Source organism: Oncorhynchus gorbuscha, linkage group LG21 (assembly GCF_021184085.1).
Source record: "Oncorhynchus gorbuscha isolate QuinsamMale2020 ecotype Even-year linkage group LG21, OgorEven_v1.0, whole genome shotgun sequence".
Taxonomy (NCBI): domain Eukaryota; kingdom Metazoa; phylum Chordata; class Actinopteri; order Salmoniformes; family Salmonidae; genus Oncorhynchus; species Oncorhynchus gorbuscha.
Window position 1 is genome coordinate 42,522,943 of NC_060193.1, and position 16,112 is coordinate 42,539,054.

General features: G+C 44.2%; 1 pseudogene; it reads right to left on the reverse strand.

The window, feature by feature from the left end:
• Positions 1 to 7,317: 7,317 nt before the first annotated feature.
• On the reverse strand, positions 7,318 to 9,609 carry LOC124008021 (annotated as a pseudogene).
• Positions 9,610 to 16,112: the final 6,503 nt, after the last annotated feature.

Genomic DNA, 16,112 nt, shown 5'->3' on the forward strand with positions numbered 1-16,112 from the left:
TCATTTCGAGTGAAAGTTGTGTTTTTTTGTTTGTAATTACTTTACTGGATTAAAGACTCTGTTTTCGCCAAGTCGCTTTTGGGTCCTCTTTCACCTGCATGACACCTGCCACATCCGAAGAGCGTCAGAGCCAGTGTGGTACGATTCGATCTTAGTCCTGTATTGAAGCTTTGCTTGTTTGATAGTTCATCGGAGGACATAGCGGATTTCTTATATGCTCCCGGGTTAGAGTCCCGCTGCTTGAAAACGTCAGCTCTAACCTTTAGCTCAGTGCGGATGCTGCCTGCAATCCATGGCTTCTGGTTGGGGTATGTACGTACGGTCACTGTGGGGACAACGTCATCGGTGCAGATATTGATGAAGCCAATGACTGATGTGTTGTACTCCTCAATGCCATCGGAGGAATCCCGGAACATATTCCAGTCTGTGCTGCAAAATAGTCCTGTAGCTTCGCATCTGCTTCATCTGACCACTTTTTTATTGATCTAGTCACTGATGCTTCCTGCTTTAATTGTTGCTTATCAGCTGGAATCAGGAGGATAGAATGATGGTCAATTTGCCAAATGGAGGGCGAGGGAGAGATTTGTATGCGTCTCTGTGTGTGGAGAATGTGTGGAGTATAGGTTGTCCAGAGATCTTTTTCCTCTGGTTGCACATTTAACATGACAATAGAAATTTGGTAAAACGGATTTAGGTTTCCCTTCATTAAAGTCCCCGGCCACTAGGAGAGCCGCCTCTCGGCGTGGGTTTTCTTGTTTGCTTGTGGCGGAATACAGCTCAATGAATGCTGTCTTAGTGACAGCCTCTGTGGTGGTATGTGGTGGTATGTAAACAGCTATGAAGAACACAGATGAAAACTCTCTCGGTAGGTAGTGTGGCCTACAACTTATCATGAGATACTCAACCTCAGGCGAGCAATAGCTCGAGACTTCCTTAGATATTTTGCACCAGCTGTTATTTACAAAAATACATAGTCTACACTGTATTTCCCTTGTCCTGCCTGTACATCGTATAACCAGCCAGCTGTATTTTGATTTTGTCGTCGTTCAGCCATGACTCCATGAAGCATAAGATGTTATAGTTTTTACTGTCCCGTTCGTAGTTTAATCCTCCCGTAACTCATCGATTTTATTCTCCAGGGACTGCACGTTTGGAATGTGCAGAATGGAGGGAAGTGGGGGTTTATTCGATCGCCTACAAATTCTCAGACAGCAGCCCGCCCTTCAGCCCCTCTTTCTCCGCCTCCTCTTCACGCAGATCACGGGGATTGGGGCCTGTTCCCGAGGAAGCAGTATATCCTTCGCGTCAGGCTCGTTAGAGTCGTGAAAGGAAAGAAAGGATTCTGCTAGTCCGTGGTGAGTAATCACAGTCCGGATGTCTAGAAGTTATTTTTGGTCATAAGAGCCGGTAGCGGCAACATTATGTACAAAATAAGTTTAAAAATAAGTTACAAAGAACGCAGATAAACGAACACAAAACACAATCGGCTGGGGGCACGTAAAACGTCTGCCTTCTTACAAAAAAAGTAGTACACAGCGTTGTACGAGATGTTCAGTTTTTTGGCAATTTCTCGCATGGACTAGCCTTAATTTCTTATAACAAGAATAGACTGACGAGGTTCAGGACAAGTACATTAGAGTGTCAAGTTTTAGAAACAGACGCCTCACAAGTCCTCAGCTGGCAGCTTCATTAAATAGTACCTGCAAAACACCAGTCTCAACGTCAACAGTGAAGAGGCGACTCCGGGATGCTGGCCTTCTAGGCAGACTTCCTCGGTCCAGTGTCTGTGTTCTTTTGCCCATCTAAATCTTTTATTTTTATTGGTCAGTCTGAGAAATGGCTTTTTCTTCGCAACTCTGCCTTGAAGGCCAGCATCTCGGAGTTGCCACTTCACTTTTGACGTTGAGACTGGTGTTTTGCGGGTACTATTTAATGAAGCTGCCAGTTCTTTGTTTCTGGCCATTTTGAACCTGAAATCTAAACCACAAGTAAGTGCTGATGCTCCAAATACTCAACTAGTCTAAAGAAGGCCAGTTTTATTGCCTCTTTAATCAGAACAACAGTTTTCAGCTGTGCTAACATAATTGCAAAAGCGTTTTCTAAAGATCAATTAGCCTTTTAAAATGGTAAACTTGGATTAGCTAACACAACGTGCCATTGGAACACAGGAGTGATGTTTGCTGATAATGGGCCTCTGTACGCCTATGTAGATATTCCATAATAAATCCATAATAAATCAGTTTCCAGCTATAATAGTCATTTAGAACATTAACAATGTCTACACTGTATTTCTGATCAATTTGATGTTATTTTAATGGACAAAGAACGTGCTTTTCTTTCAAAAACAAGGACATTTCTATGTGACCCCAAACTTTTGAGCGGTAGTGTACGTATATGCACGAGCACACACACACGCACGCACGCACGCACTCACGCACGCACACACACACACACACACACCTGGGATCAAAGGAACATTTGCTACACTTCAATCCACCAAAGGAAAAACAATTGGAGACTTTATTGCACAGTGTTTAATACCACATAAAACCACATTAAAAGTAAGACAAACAGTGCTTTTGGTAGAGGTTCTTCTCGTAGCGGATGGAGGCAATGTGCCATGTTTGCTTTGGGATGGATTTCTGCTTTGTCAGAGGAGAAAACCATCTGCTCCACAGTAAGAGATATCTGTGTTAAGTTCCCTGTTGCAAACAGTGCCTTGGGCCAACCATTTATTTGTATCGTAACGCTGGCTTCGAGGTGAGCGAGAGGCCTCCACCTCATGCTATTAGCACAGCTGATATGGGAAATCAGGGAATCATAGGAAAATAGTCTGTCAAGAAAAAGGTTCTTCTGTCTTCAGCTGAAGCCTGTGATGATAGATTTACTGTCCAATTGAAACACAAGGAACGTATGCATGGCATGTCATCGATAGTCAGAGTAAATGGATAGGCTATTACTTTAACACTTCTCCAGGCATCGGGGGGGATCTGATCATATGTGCAGCCCAACTGCAATAAAGACTACCTGGAACATACCCAAGAACAAAGATATAAGAAAACTAGCAAGGCTGTAAGCTATAATACTGAGGTTATATGCTACTGATGTAGGTTTCATTCACTAAGAGAGTACACTGTGACACGTTGCTCTGGGTTAGAGACTAGAGAGAGAGCAACCTCTGTCAACTGATCTCTTCCGACGATCTCCATCACAGCCCATAATGAACTCCGTTAATTAAGATCCTGGTCAAGGAAGAAAAAGAAAACGGGGTTGATAATGGAGGAAGATTATTTAATTAGCCTCCTCCGATCCAGACTCACAGGACATAATTAAGGATCTCTTATCCTGCCTTAATGGGCTTCAGGGAGCCAGAGCCCCTCATTCATTCTCTTATTTAGTCTTTTGCTAACATGCTGATGACATGCTTCCACTAACCTCTTTTAGAGCAACACAACACGGATCGAAATGTGTGTCAGAAGTTGTGGCTAAGTCTATCGGTAGAAAAACAAAAAGGTCAGAAAGAACGGTTTTGAATACATTGAAAGTAGTTCTTCGTGGAGATCACTCTGCAACAATTGGTTCCCCTCAATCGGTCTTTACTGTAATTCCCATATTTTATTCATAATCGTGGGTTGTTTTCATTTCTTCGTCTGGAGGAAATTGATATTACTGTCTCCAGAATGGAGGGTTTTGTGTGGAGTAAATAGAGGGATGGCGAGCTATCCTGTCTCCGTATCTTCCAGTAAATCTGTCTGATAATCAGTCTCCTGATGTTCTTGTCCCGTTCGCCCATCCATCTGTGTGCGTTCACGCGTATTTGCGCGGTGTGTACGTCCCCAAAGGGAGCGGCAAGAATTCCTGTGACCTTTTTTTGTTTTGTACCCTAGGGTCAATTGATGCTATTGTGAGATTTGTTTTCCCACTCATGTTCAAAGCCACCCATGACCGCTTGATGTTAACTATCCTTTGTTTGGAAAGAATCCTTCCTACTGACAGCAACTTGCAGATCCACTTCCTATGTCTCAACCACACTACGCCTCAGGACGACAACTAGGCCTAAAGTGTGGAGAGTAAACATCTCAGGAATCACATTGATATGATGTGCAGCATGACTGCAGTCAGAAGAAGACCTGTAATTTCGGTTAATGGAATTGATTGGCTGGTGAGAACATTTATTTAATTTATATGAATAGGTTCGATTTTAGAGAAAAGATCAGCAAAGACCAGCATTTACAACTAAAACGTAATATAGGGCTCTATTAACTCTATATTGATGAAGTATTACTGATTGCGTGATATACATTTTAAAGCAAGCGGTTTACTGTGAATGCAGTCTCCACTAAGGTGAGAACATTGCCTTTATGTTTCAACCACGCTGGACTTCCGCTATCAGGGTTGAATACAGCCCATACACTTTTCCTTCACAACAGCACTTCCTACAGAACCATATTTTCACATTTGCCATGGCCATTACCAAACTAGCGCTGTCACAGGGTTAGCCTCGGCTAGCCTGGTTAATCTTAAAATGGACTGGCGAAGACTAATTCCATTGTTTTTATTTGTGTATGACAATCTAGAGCTAGGATTCCTTTAGAAACCAAATAAACGACAGTCCAACAAGATGGGTCTTCCTTCTCGCGGTGGCCTTCTCACCGTACCAGCGGCGGTGAATGAAACTTGAAACGTGGTGCTCATCAGGAACTGTTGCTTACCAGCCTCCGAAGATGAATAGACATGATTAAAAAGACCATTGCTGTGAGCCATTATTACAGTCATATGTAACGCACCACCCTAATAGGGTGTTTGCTCCCATGTGCAGGCTGTGTGTGTGTGTGTGTGTGTGTGTGTGTGTGTGTGTGTGTGTGTGTGTGTGTGTGTGTGTGTGTGTGTGTGTGTGTGTGTGTGTGTGTGTGTGTGTGTGTGTGTGTGTGTGTGTGTGTGTGTGTGTGTGTGTGTGTGTGTGTGTGTGTGTGTGTGTGTGTGTGTGTGTGTGTGTGTGTCGCTCTGGATAAGAGCGTCTGCTAAATGACTTAAATGTAAATGTAAATGTAAATGTGTTGCATGCTTTGTGCCTGCCGGCTGGGTATTTGATTGGTGGGGTAGGGGCCTACAGAGGGCGCCATGGGGTAATGAAATACATGTTTAATAGAGCGTGGGCAGGCCACATGACAGCAGTTTCCCCCACATGACGGCAGTTTCCCCACATGACAGCAGTTTCCCCCACATGACAGCAGTTTCCCCATATGACAGAAGTCATGTGGGGGACCCTCCTACACCTTCTAAGGCTTAAGCCAAGGAGTGGGCTAGGACCAGGCCAGAGAGAAAAGAGAATTTGAACAATTGAGAATAAATTCAGTGCATCATTCTACTGTTATTGCCCGAATGTGTTCACAGATGTCTAACTGTTATCGTTTTGTGGGGCGCAAATTGACAAGTTAAACAGTGAGAGTGTAAGAGTGTGTGTGAGTCTCAATCTGAATGAGTGTGTATCAGCCATTTTGCCTGACAGGATACATGACCCGGAGGCTAGCCACACATCAAACGTAATGGCTGTGTCCCTAGCTACGGAGAGAGGCCTGTCACATGTCTAGCACACAGATCGAGTGTGATGTTGAATATATATTGCTCCATGACATTGGTATGCAACATACTTTCATACCACAGCCGTGTTCGATGACAGCACAGAGCATGAAACACCAGACGGCATGTAATTGTGATGACTGGGATCAGGGCTGGCCTTAGCCTGCGTAAACCAGACTGAATGTTGTTCTCACCATTGAGTGAGTCTGGTTCAGTCGGTTTTAACCACGCTAGCCAATAGTAGGCAATACTTGGTTCAGAATGTAACCGTTTTGTAATGGTGCGGCGACTTTGAATACGGTTTATGTCAGTGATTTGGGGAAGTAAATGTTATATTGTGTTCAGGGTTGGGTAGGTTACTTTCTAAAAGTAATCAGTGAGTTACTAGTTACCGGTCAAATTGTAAATCAGTGATATTCGGATTACTTTTAGATTACTTTCCCCTTAATAGGCATTAGAAAACTAAAAAGGATCCATCAAACACATTTAGTGTGTCAGTGGTCTCAGGCTTACGGTCAGACTCAGGCTCAGATGGAACAAACTCAATGCTGAATTGAATGTCATTGAGAAAACAGAACAATGTCATAATGTATTTATTTTTGCGAACATCCTTTCTGAATTTAAAAGTAATCCATTAAGTAATCTAGTTTCCAAAATGATCTAATTACAATATTTGAACTGGTAATGTAGTTACATGTAATCAGTTACTCCCCAACCCTGATTGCATTTTATGTGAATAGATTTTTTTTAAATGAATGGTTGAACGTGTTACCAAGGAGCTGTTACTGCTTACTGGCTCGTTGATTTTAGCTTCAGTCACAGAGGGCTGCAGTATATACTGTTTATTGTTCTCAAATCCCGCCTATTAAATGAGAAACCGAGCCGGACACCACAGCCTCAATTACATTAATTAACCAGATAAATTGGTATTCCAGGTCATCCTCCTAGCGACCGGGCTGCACATCTTGCCACATCATAATAATGGACTTCAATGTGATCTGATCATCTGCCTCGGCGCAACTACGATAACCATCTGGAACCTACCCTATTCCAAAGGTAGTAAATAAGACTGCAGAGAACTGGAGTCGGTTCACAACAGGTTTATTGTCATCTACATGGTTGCTTGCCTGTGGGGTTGGCGTAGCCTCGAATACAGCAATGTCGCCAGTGCAAGTGAGTGGGATCACTCCCACAGCAGCCAGCAGTATCCCCATGAGAGACACGCCTGGGGAAGGAGGTTCAGTTATTTCACTCGGAATACAATACAGCGTCATCATAAACCTGAGTAATACAACACTTATGTCCAAATGTTTACCTACAAGCTCTTGCTTATAGCATGGGGTTTTTAGCACTTTCTCAAAGCTTCAGTTAGTGGAAAACATTTTTGAAATAGGGAGGTATCTTAACTTGTCCAATAAGGACGCAGATTTTTACTTACCATTGCTAAATGTTTCCCTACGGTGTGCCCGAGTGAACAACTACAGATCATGCAAAAGTCCTTCACCTGTTGTGCTCTGGTAGTTGACCTCTAGTTGAGACGCCTGCTCCTCGGGGAACGCGTTCGTCTGTAGCCAGTCGGAGTCCTGGACTAAGATGGAACCCGAGAGCAGCCTCCACCTCCCATCTATCTGTTGTGAAACAGTGATCCGTCAGTGTACAGAATCGGATGGGGAAGAGATGCAAGCTGGACACCACTTGATAGAAAAGCACCACCAAGCATAGATCAAGTCATAAACTTCAAAGCTTACTCTGGTGAAATGCATTGTCAGTCAGCAGACTCCTCCCCATTCTCAGGCCACAGGTGGAGTCCCAGCAGCCACACACCAGGTCATCCCGACCTGCTGAAACCCACCTTAGAGGAAAGAAAACAGGACCCCAGTTCAGAAAATGCAAACCAATGAAAACCATTTATATCTTTGGGTCCTAGCTCTACACAAATCCAATGAAGAAACATCCATGTTTGCAGAATTATAGTTTTGTGCAGTATAAACCCGATCCCCATAGACAAACCGGTTTGCCTCTGTAGTAAACGACGAGCAAGCCTCGTGTTCTGAGTCACTGGAAGCAGAGGCCGACCTTGCTCTCAGATGACATGTGATGTACATTTATAGGAAGGTAGGAGAGATATGACTTGTACAGGGTTGTGTTCATTAGAGTAAACAACAGAAAGTCAAAGTCAGTGTTTCTTATTGGAAAAGTCCAGGTATTCCCTGTTTGTTTCTTCCATTTAGTGCCTAATGAACATGACAGGTGAGTACAGTACATACAGACTAAAAAATAAAATGGCCTTCAGGTGAATGCGTCGTTACTCACAGAGCTCCTCTCATCTTGGTGGAACCTGAAGGCCTCAAGCTGAAACTGGAGTTTGTCATCCTGGGTTTGCTGCAGGAAGTGGGACTTGGAGCCTGTCTGTCTAGCATCAGTCAAACACCTAATGGGATGAAATAAAAAACAATGTTTCATTTACATTCACAATATACAGAAGTATAGTGAGGGGAACGCACACGCACCGCTCACGCACCCATGGTTCTCAATGAAGGAATATCCACGGTTTAGAGGCCATTTCAGGGGCCAGCGTAGCCACACAGCTGTCCACGGAGACACGGAGAGTTGTGTGGTGGGCTTGGATAATGGAGGCTTCAATCGTCATGACATACCCCAGAAAGTAGACACTGGGGGGCCTCTCAAATTGCCAGTCATCTGAAAGAGAAGAAAAAGCTAAAGCAGCAATAGAGCCCTACAGTGGAGGTGTCATAATACCCATAAAACCTAACGGTCAAACAGGGAAATGGTTCCAGTTGTTTTTCCACCATTCATTTTTTTTCCCCATAGGGGATTTTAGAAACTCTTAAAACAAGGTCTGTGTGATGTTTTGATGTCCAAGAGAGATTTGCATGGCTACAGTTACTTTTATCAATATGTTCTGCTCTCTTTACTCTCAGATTCTAAAATGCTAATTAGCATCCATGTCGACATCATGCAAGACTCATGCAAATCCTGTATGTCATCTCTAGCTGACACCTTTGCTAGCAGGTATTGTGTGAATTTCAAACTTGCACAAAACAGTACAGAGAATTGTCAATTTAAATAGACTTTGCCAATGTATCCATTACTACATTTAGCCATCATTAGATAGTTAATCCAGAAATTCTTACCTTTGCCTTGATTCGGCAGTCTTGTCCAGATCATCATGGCATTTGTAGTGCTTTATGATAGCCACATTAGCATTTCAGAGGGGAGGGGGGGGGGGTAAATACAGGAGAATACATGAATAAAAGTGACTGTCCTAGAGAGATTTACACAGTTATCAAAATATCATGGCAGAGTAAGCCTACATAACAATGCCCTATGTGGAATATGAGTTGAATCACTTCCCTGTTTGACCGCTAGATTATGGGTATTATGACTGATACGGTGGTTCTCTATAGCCCAAAATGGCAGAGGTCAACTTTAAAGGTGTAGCCTCACCTTTATTTCCAGTCAAATATGCGGCCCCTGCGCTTGTTTTCAAAGTTTGAGGGCGGGCCTTGGGGATTAAGAATTTGCTTTGCTTCTTGGCCAAATGTGTTCACAGTATCTCAAGTTTCTACTGGAGTGATGAAAGTTACAGATTCCACCTTTAAGCCCTATGTTCTATACCCACCTGTTAAGAGCCTGAGAGATAAGACCAGCTGCTGCTCTGAGACCTTGGTGGAGGAGAAGGGGACCCAGGTAGGCTTCAGAGCATTACTGGTCACATTGTGCTTCCTGATGGATACAAACGTTTTACAGCCAGAGCCAGGGTTGTGTTCATTAGAGCATGACACGGAAAACATTTGAAAAGTGAGAATGAAATAAAAGTCCTTAGCTTTGATAATGGCATTCAACTCCAAACTCATTTGTTCTTACAATGGGAGTGCCTTTCCCAAGGAAATCCTGCTTGACCTCCACCCGAACCACGTCCTCCCTGCACTGGACCGCTACACTGGTGGCAGACACTGGATTCTTCCACTCAAACTTCTCCAGCTCTTTTGCTTCCTCCTTCACCATATGGTTCAGGACTCGGCCATGCACATGCGGTTTCCCTGCTTTCTGGCAGGCTGTTGAGGTTCATATTTTACAGGCACCTGGGTTGGTTACTGAACAGGGTTTCTATGTTCAAACTGTACAGGAGATGGTGCAGGTCTCCTGTGCTCAGTGTGCACAGGGACTTAAACAGGTATCCTTTGTTCAAATGGCATAGCGGTCTGAATAGGTATTGGGTGGGTATCCTTGAGTCTGTGCTCACAGGATCTTCGGCTTGCTGCTGTGGACCCTAGCTGGCAAAGTTAGATGTGTCTTGACTACGTGATGGCATTGGAAAACGTCAACTCTGAGCATAACTAAATGACCTGAATGAGACAAGCACAACAAACCCAACCAAATCTACTCGCAGCCCCATTCTGATTTTTGGATATAGTGTCCATTGTGGATTCAATGACATTTCATTTTAAAGCAGAATCTGTGAGCTTGCTCCCGACACCTCCCGCTTGTCTTAAGTGCAATTGCTGCCAGGAGAGTTGCACAAGATTATGGGTGTGTCTCAATACTCTTTCATGGTTTTCTATCCTTGTCTCCTGTCACTCACTGAAAGGACTCTACACTTTTGAGATGCACCCTCAGTATAACTGACTTTTGCTTATAAGCTGTGTTTGAATTCTCATCCTAACCATACTATTTGTGACATAAATTGAGTATAAAGTATGCTTATTGGTTATAGTATGGATATAGTTAGTATGCCAAAAGTACCCGGATGTCGTACTAAGTACTTTTTGGGCCCAGAATGCAATTTTTCAGAAAATGGGTGTGGCTTCACGCCGTTATCATATTTGATGAAAATGGCGGAAAATATGCAGCCAAAGTCCGACAACGCATTAAAGATTGGGGCAGCAGGTAGCCTAGTGGTTAGAGTGTTGAACTCGTAACTGGAAGGTTGCAATATCAAATTCCCAAGCTGACAAGGTAAAAATATGTAATTCTGCCCTTGAACAAGGCACTTAACCCACTGTTCCGAGGCTGTCATTGAAAATAAGTTCTTAACTGACTGCCTAGTTAAATGAAGGTAAAATTCGATAACTGAATGATATTTATAGTTTTGGTTATGACAAGAGGAAAGATAATTAGGGCTTTCAAAAGATTCAAAATGTAATCAAGGTAATAAATTCTGAATTTGCTAAAATGAAGTTGTAATTTAGGATTTTTCATATTAAAATAGAGCTAGTGCCCATTTATAAGCCCTATGAGGAAAAGCAATCACACCCTGGGGGGTTTGAAGCTTGGCCTCTCTACGGGGATCTTAAACGTCCACGTCAGATGATCAAGTGGCTCCAGTGGCTTGAAGAATGTGGACTGTGTGTGTGTGTGTGTGTGTGTGTGTGTGTGTGTGTGTGTGTGTGTGTGTGTGTGTGTGTGTGTGTGTGTGTGTGTGTGTGTGTGTGTGTGTGTGTGTGTGTGTGTGTGTGTGTGTGTGTGTGTGTGTGTGTGTGTGTGTGTGTGTGTGTGTGTGTGTGTGTCCGTGTGTCCGTGTGTCAGGTGATTTATGATCGTTCCCAGTGGTGCGTCAGATGGAGTGGAGTGTGAGGGACAGTGAGCAGGCCTCATCTGGAGCCTATATGAGCTGTCAACAGGCCTGTCAATCACACCTAAGGGGCGGGGAGACAGAGGGGCAGGAAGTACATGACTCCGGTCTTTATGGTTGAATTACAATATGAAAACCTCCTCACTTACTGACCTCTACCCTTGTTGATTTTCTTGTAAAGAAATAGAAAAATGCTTGGATGGGTATCAAGAATGTGGCAATGTAGTAGAAATGCTGTCTAGGCTTCATTTCAACAGGCTAACCCTCGATGACTTGGGTTTAAACACACACACACAGCCACACAAATAGACACACACGGACATCCACCTACTCATCCGTGGAAATTCTGAAAAGAAACATCACATATTAATCTGTAAGGACTATTCTTGGAAGAATCAGCAAACCCATCTCCCGTAACTCATAATACAGTACTGTAGCTACAGGACCTTTGCGTTGAAATACTGGAATACATTAACTAACTTTCCTCAGCCGTTTTTTTCCGAAATACATCCCACCTGAAAACCCTCCATTGTCAGGAACTGCCTGTTATCTCCCGATCAGCAGTCAAACAAAAGACAGAGGAGAGAATAGAGACTATCGCCCTGAGATGAGTCTGAAGGCACCCTGATCCAGTCTGGCAGTGCACTTCTAGCGGGAATAGGGTACCATTTAGGATGCAGTCTGAGCCCCGGTCTGTCAGTCAGCTCCCTTGGTCAATTTCTCCATCTAACTTAGTTAACAGGCTTTAATGTGGCCTATGGGGAGCCCTAATTTGGTCCCCGAGGGCCCCAGATAGGGCCTGGCAACCTCTACGGCTCTGTTTCCAATAAGCCTGGCCCATCTGGAGCTGAATGGGAGCACAGGAAGAAAGGTAGCCATGACAACAACCCCCCTCACACACACTACACATACACTTGACACACACAAACACCCACACTCTGCCACACCAGCAAACCAGCTGCTCATGTGTTTATTAAATGAGAGGGCAGGGATCGGGGAAAGCTGTTGACTATAGGAAGAGCACTGTGCTTTTCACTTGACCCATCTTGTCTGACTTTGCACTCCAAGGGATGCAGTCACCGATACGAAGTTTCAAGTTAAAAGTTTTTTTTATTAGTTGTATGGCATACACCGTCCAGCAAAAATGCTTACTTGCAGGTTCCTTCTCGACAATAAGACATTTTTTAAAAGACAAGAATAAGTTGTGTCTTTGATTGAGATCCTAAAATTCACCTACAGTGTACGTACGGGTTCTGTACTTAACTCTATGTTACACCTACTCAGATTTCACATGGACACAGATGAGCACTGTCCTGTTATGAGCCTCGTCAAAAAAGTGTTGTCTGTGTGAGGTAAACGGGATGGAAGCCAGCACAGATGTTCTATAACACCAACACACTAATATAGACCAACACAAATACACACGTATAGTACAACCTGGCAGAGTCAGAAATGAGGTGATTTTGCCACTGCTCCACAGTGGAACATATGGGTAACGGTTATGATGCTCAATTAGGATATGTAGGAGACACAGAAGGAGTTATAGCCTTCTGCTTTGGGGAGAGAGAAGTGTTCAAGATGAGCAGGTTTATTGCTTGTTCATCATCATTCCGCAACGGTGACTGCAAAATGTGGATGGCTGTTTGGGACATTCTTTTTGGATTCTGTGAGGATTTTATCACACCATCCTCTCCCAGTGACTGCCTTTGCAGTCTTGGCATGTGTGATTATGTTATTTTACAATCATTAGCATGATTCACATAGCTGCTTGCTTTATGGCCACTGATACAATGTACAATTGTCTTGTATTGTGTTCTATTGGGGGCCGTTTTTAATTTTGAATCTGGTGGAGAATGAGAATAGGTAGAGGAAGAAAGCTATTGAAGAGAGGGGCGGAGACAGACAGGCAGGCAGGCACAGACAGACAGGCAGGCACAGACAGACAGACAGACAGACAGACAGACAGACAGACAGACAGACAGACAGACAGACAGACAGACAGACAGACAGACAGACAGACAGACAGACAGACAGACAGACAGACAGACAGACAGACAGACAGACAGACAGACAGACAGACAGACAGACAGACAGACAGACAGACAGACAGACAGACAGACAGACAGACAGACAGACAGAGAAAGAGACACAAACACACACACACACACCCCACCCCTGGTATATATCATACGGAATTATCCACAGAATGATCCACTGTACACCGAGCGTACAAAACGGTAGGAACACCTTCCTAATATTGACTTGCACCCCTTTCTGCCCTCCGAACAGCCTCATTTCGACGCAGACATGCAATCACAACAACAAGGCTCTCTGATTCACGAGCCATCAGACTCAATTTCCAGCAGCTTAACAGAGAAGATGGTCTGTCTGTTCCACCACAGCTCTAATGTACTGTTATTAAAGATATGCATCTCACCACATCCCCGCAGACCACACCAGGCCACACCAGACCACACACACACTCAGGCAGGCAGGAGCACACACACACACACACACACACACACACACACACACACACACACACACACACACACACACACACACACACACACACACACACACACACACACACACACACACACACACACACACACACACACACACACACACACACACACACACACACACACACGTCACACACTAAAATAACACTGTCTCCGGCATAGCTGCTGTATCACTTAGCAAAACGGTGCAATGACGTAACATGGTGCCGTCAGAGGCAGGTTGACAGTTTAGACTTGGTCTCTGTCCCAAACAGCACCATAGTCCCTATGTAGTCAAAGGTACTGTAGTGCACTGTATAGCGAATCGGGTGTCATTTGGTTTGCACCCTTGGTCTACTGTTACACATCTCATTCCTAAAGGGTAGCCTATGTACAGTGCATTTGGAAAGAATTCAGACCCCTTCCCTTTTTATACATTTTGTTACATTATAGCCTTATTCTAAAATAGATTCAATTGTTTTTCCCCCCTTATCAATCTACACACAATACCCCATGATGACGAGGCAAAAACAGGTTTTTAGACATTTTTGCAAATTTAGTAAAATAAATCAACTGAAATATCACATTTACATAAGTATTCAGACCCTTTACACAGTGCTTTGTTGAAGCACCTTTGGCAGCGATTACAGCCTCGAGACTTCTTGGGTATGACGCTACAAGCTTGGCTCCCCTGTATTTGGGGAGTTTTGACCCATTCTTCTCTACAGATCCTCTCAAGCTCTGTCAGGTTAAATGGGGAACGTCGCTGCACAGCTATTTTCAGGTCTCTCCAGAGATGTTAGATTGGGTTCAAGTCTGGGCTCTGGCTGGGCCACTCAAAGACATACAGAGACTTCTCCCGAAGCCTGTGTGCTTAGGGTCAATGTCCTGTAGGAAAGTGAACCTTTGCCCCAGTCTGAGGTCCTTGGCTCTCTGGAGCAGGTTTTCATCAAGGATCTCTCTGTACTTTTCTCCGTTCATCTTTCCCTCAATCCTGACTAGTCTCAGAGACCCTGCCACTAAAAAAACATCCCCACAGCATGATGCTGCCACCACCATGCTTCACCGTAGGGATGATATTGGCCAGGTGATGAGCGGTCCCTGGATTCCTCCAGACGTGACACTTAACATTCAGGCAAAGAGTTCAATCTTGGTTTCATCAGACAGGATAAACTTGTTTCTCATGGTCTGAGTTCTTTCGATGCCTTTTAGCAAACTCCAAGCGGGCTGTCATGTGCCTTTTACTAATGGGTGTCTTCCGTCTGGCCACTCTTCCATAAAGGCCTGATTGGTGGAGCACTGCAGAGATGGTTGTCCTTCTGGAAGGTTCTCCCATCTCCACAGAGGAACTCTGGAGCACTGTCAGTGACCATCAGGTTCTTCCCTGGCGGAAGGCCCTTCTCCTCCAATTGCTCAGTTTGGCCGGATCGGCCAGCTCTAGGAAGAGTCTTGGTGGTTCATAAATTAGGTATTTCAGTTTTTTGTTTTTATGGGGTATTGTGTGTAGATTGAAAGCAGGGTTGTCCTGGTCAAAATTAGTGCACTTCTATAGGGAATATGGTGCCATTTGCGATGCAGCCTATGCCATTACGAGTGAAAGGTTTTCCGTCTGAACAGGTCATAGGCCAGATGTTATATGGAGCAGCAGACTGATGTCACATTCTAAAGGTTTTCCATGCGATGACTACAGGTGAAGCAGTGGACAATCGCGTGTTCATACACTTCCTTGTGTGTAGCAGAGAGCTGTGGAAAATGTTGCGAAAACCATACAAACCAAAACTTTTGTTGTTAAACGTTATTGTTTTCTCAGCTGTAACCTAGTATTGAGAAATTAAAATGTAAATGATTTCACATTTAAAATGTAGGATATCATGAAAAAGATCCATTATATGGCAATTGCTTTGATAATCCACTATTGTGGTACGGTGCTTTATATAAAAATCCCTTGCCCTGCCTCCCGAGTGGCACAGCGGTCTAAGGCACTGCATCGCAGTGCTAGAGGCGTCACAACAGACCTGGATTTGATCAGTCCCATAGAGCAGCGCACAATTGGCCCAGCATCGTCTGGGTTAGAGGAGGGTTTGGCCGGGGGGGGCTTTACTTGGCTCATCGCGCTCTAGCGACTCCTTGTGGTGGGCCGGGCGCCTGCAGGCTGACTTCCGTAGTCAATTGAACATTGTTTCCTTCAACACATTGGTGCGGCTGGCTTCTGGGTTAAGCGGGCGGGTGTTAAGAAGCCCGGTTTGGCGGGTTATGTTTTGGAGAACGCATGACTTGACCTTCAGCGATGAGACAAGATCGAAATTGAGAGAAAAAGGGGTAAAACACCCAAAAAATAAAAAATGAATAAATACAAAAATCCCCTACACACACACACACACACACACACACACACACACACACACACACACACACACACACACACACACACA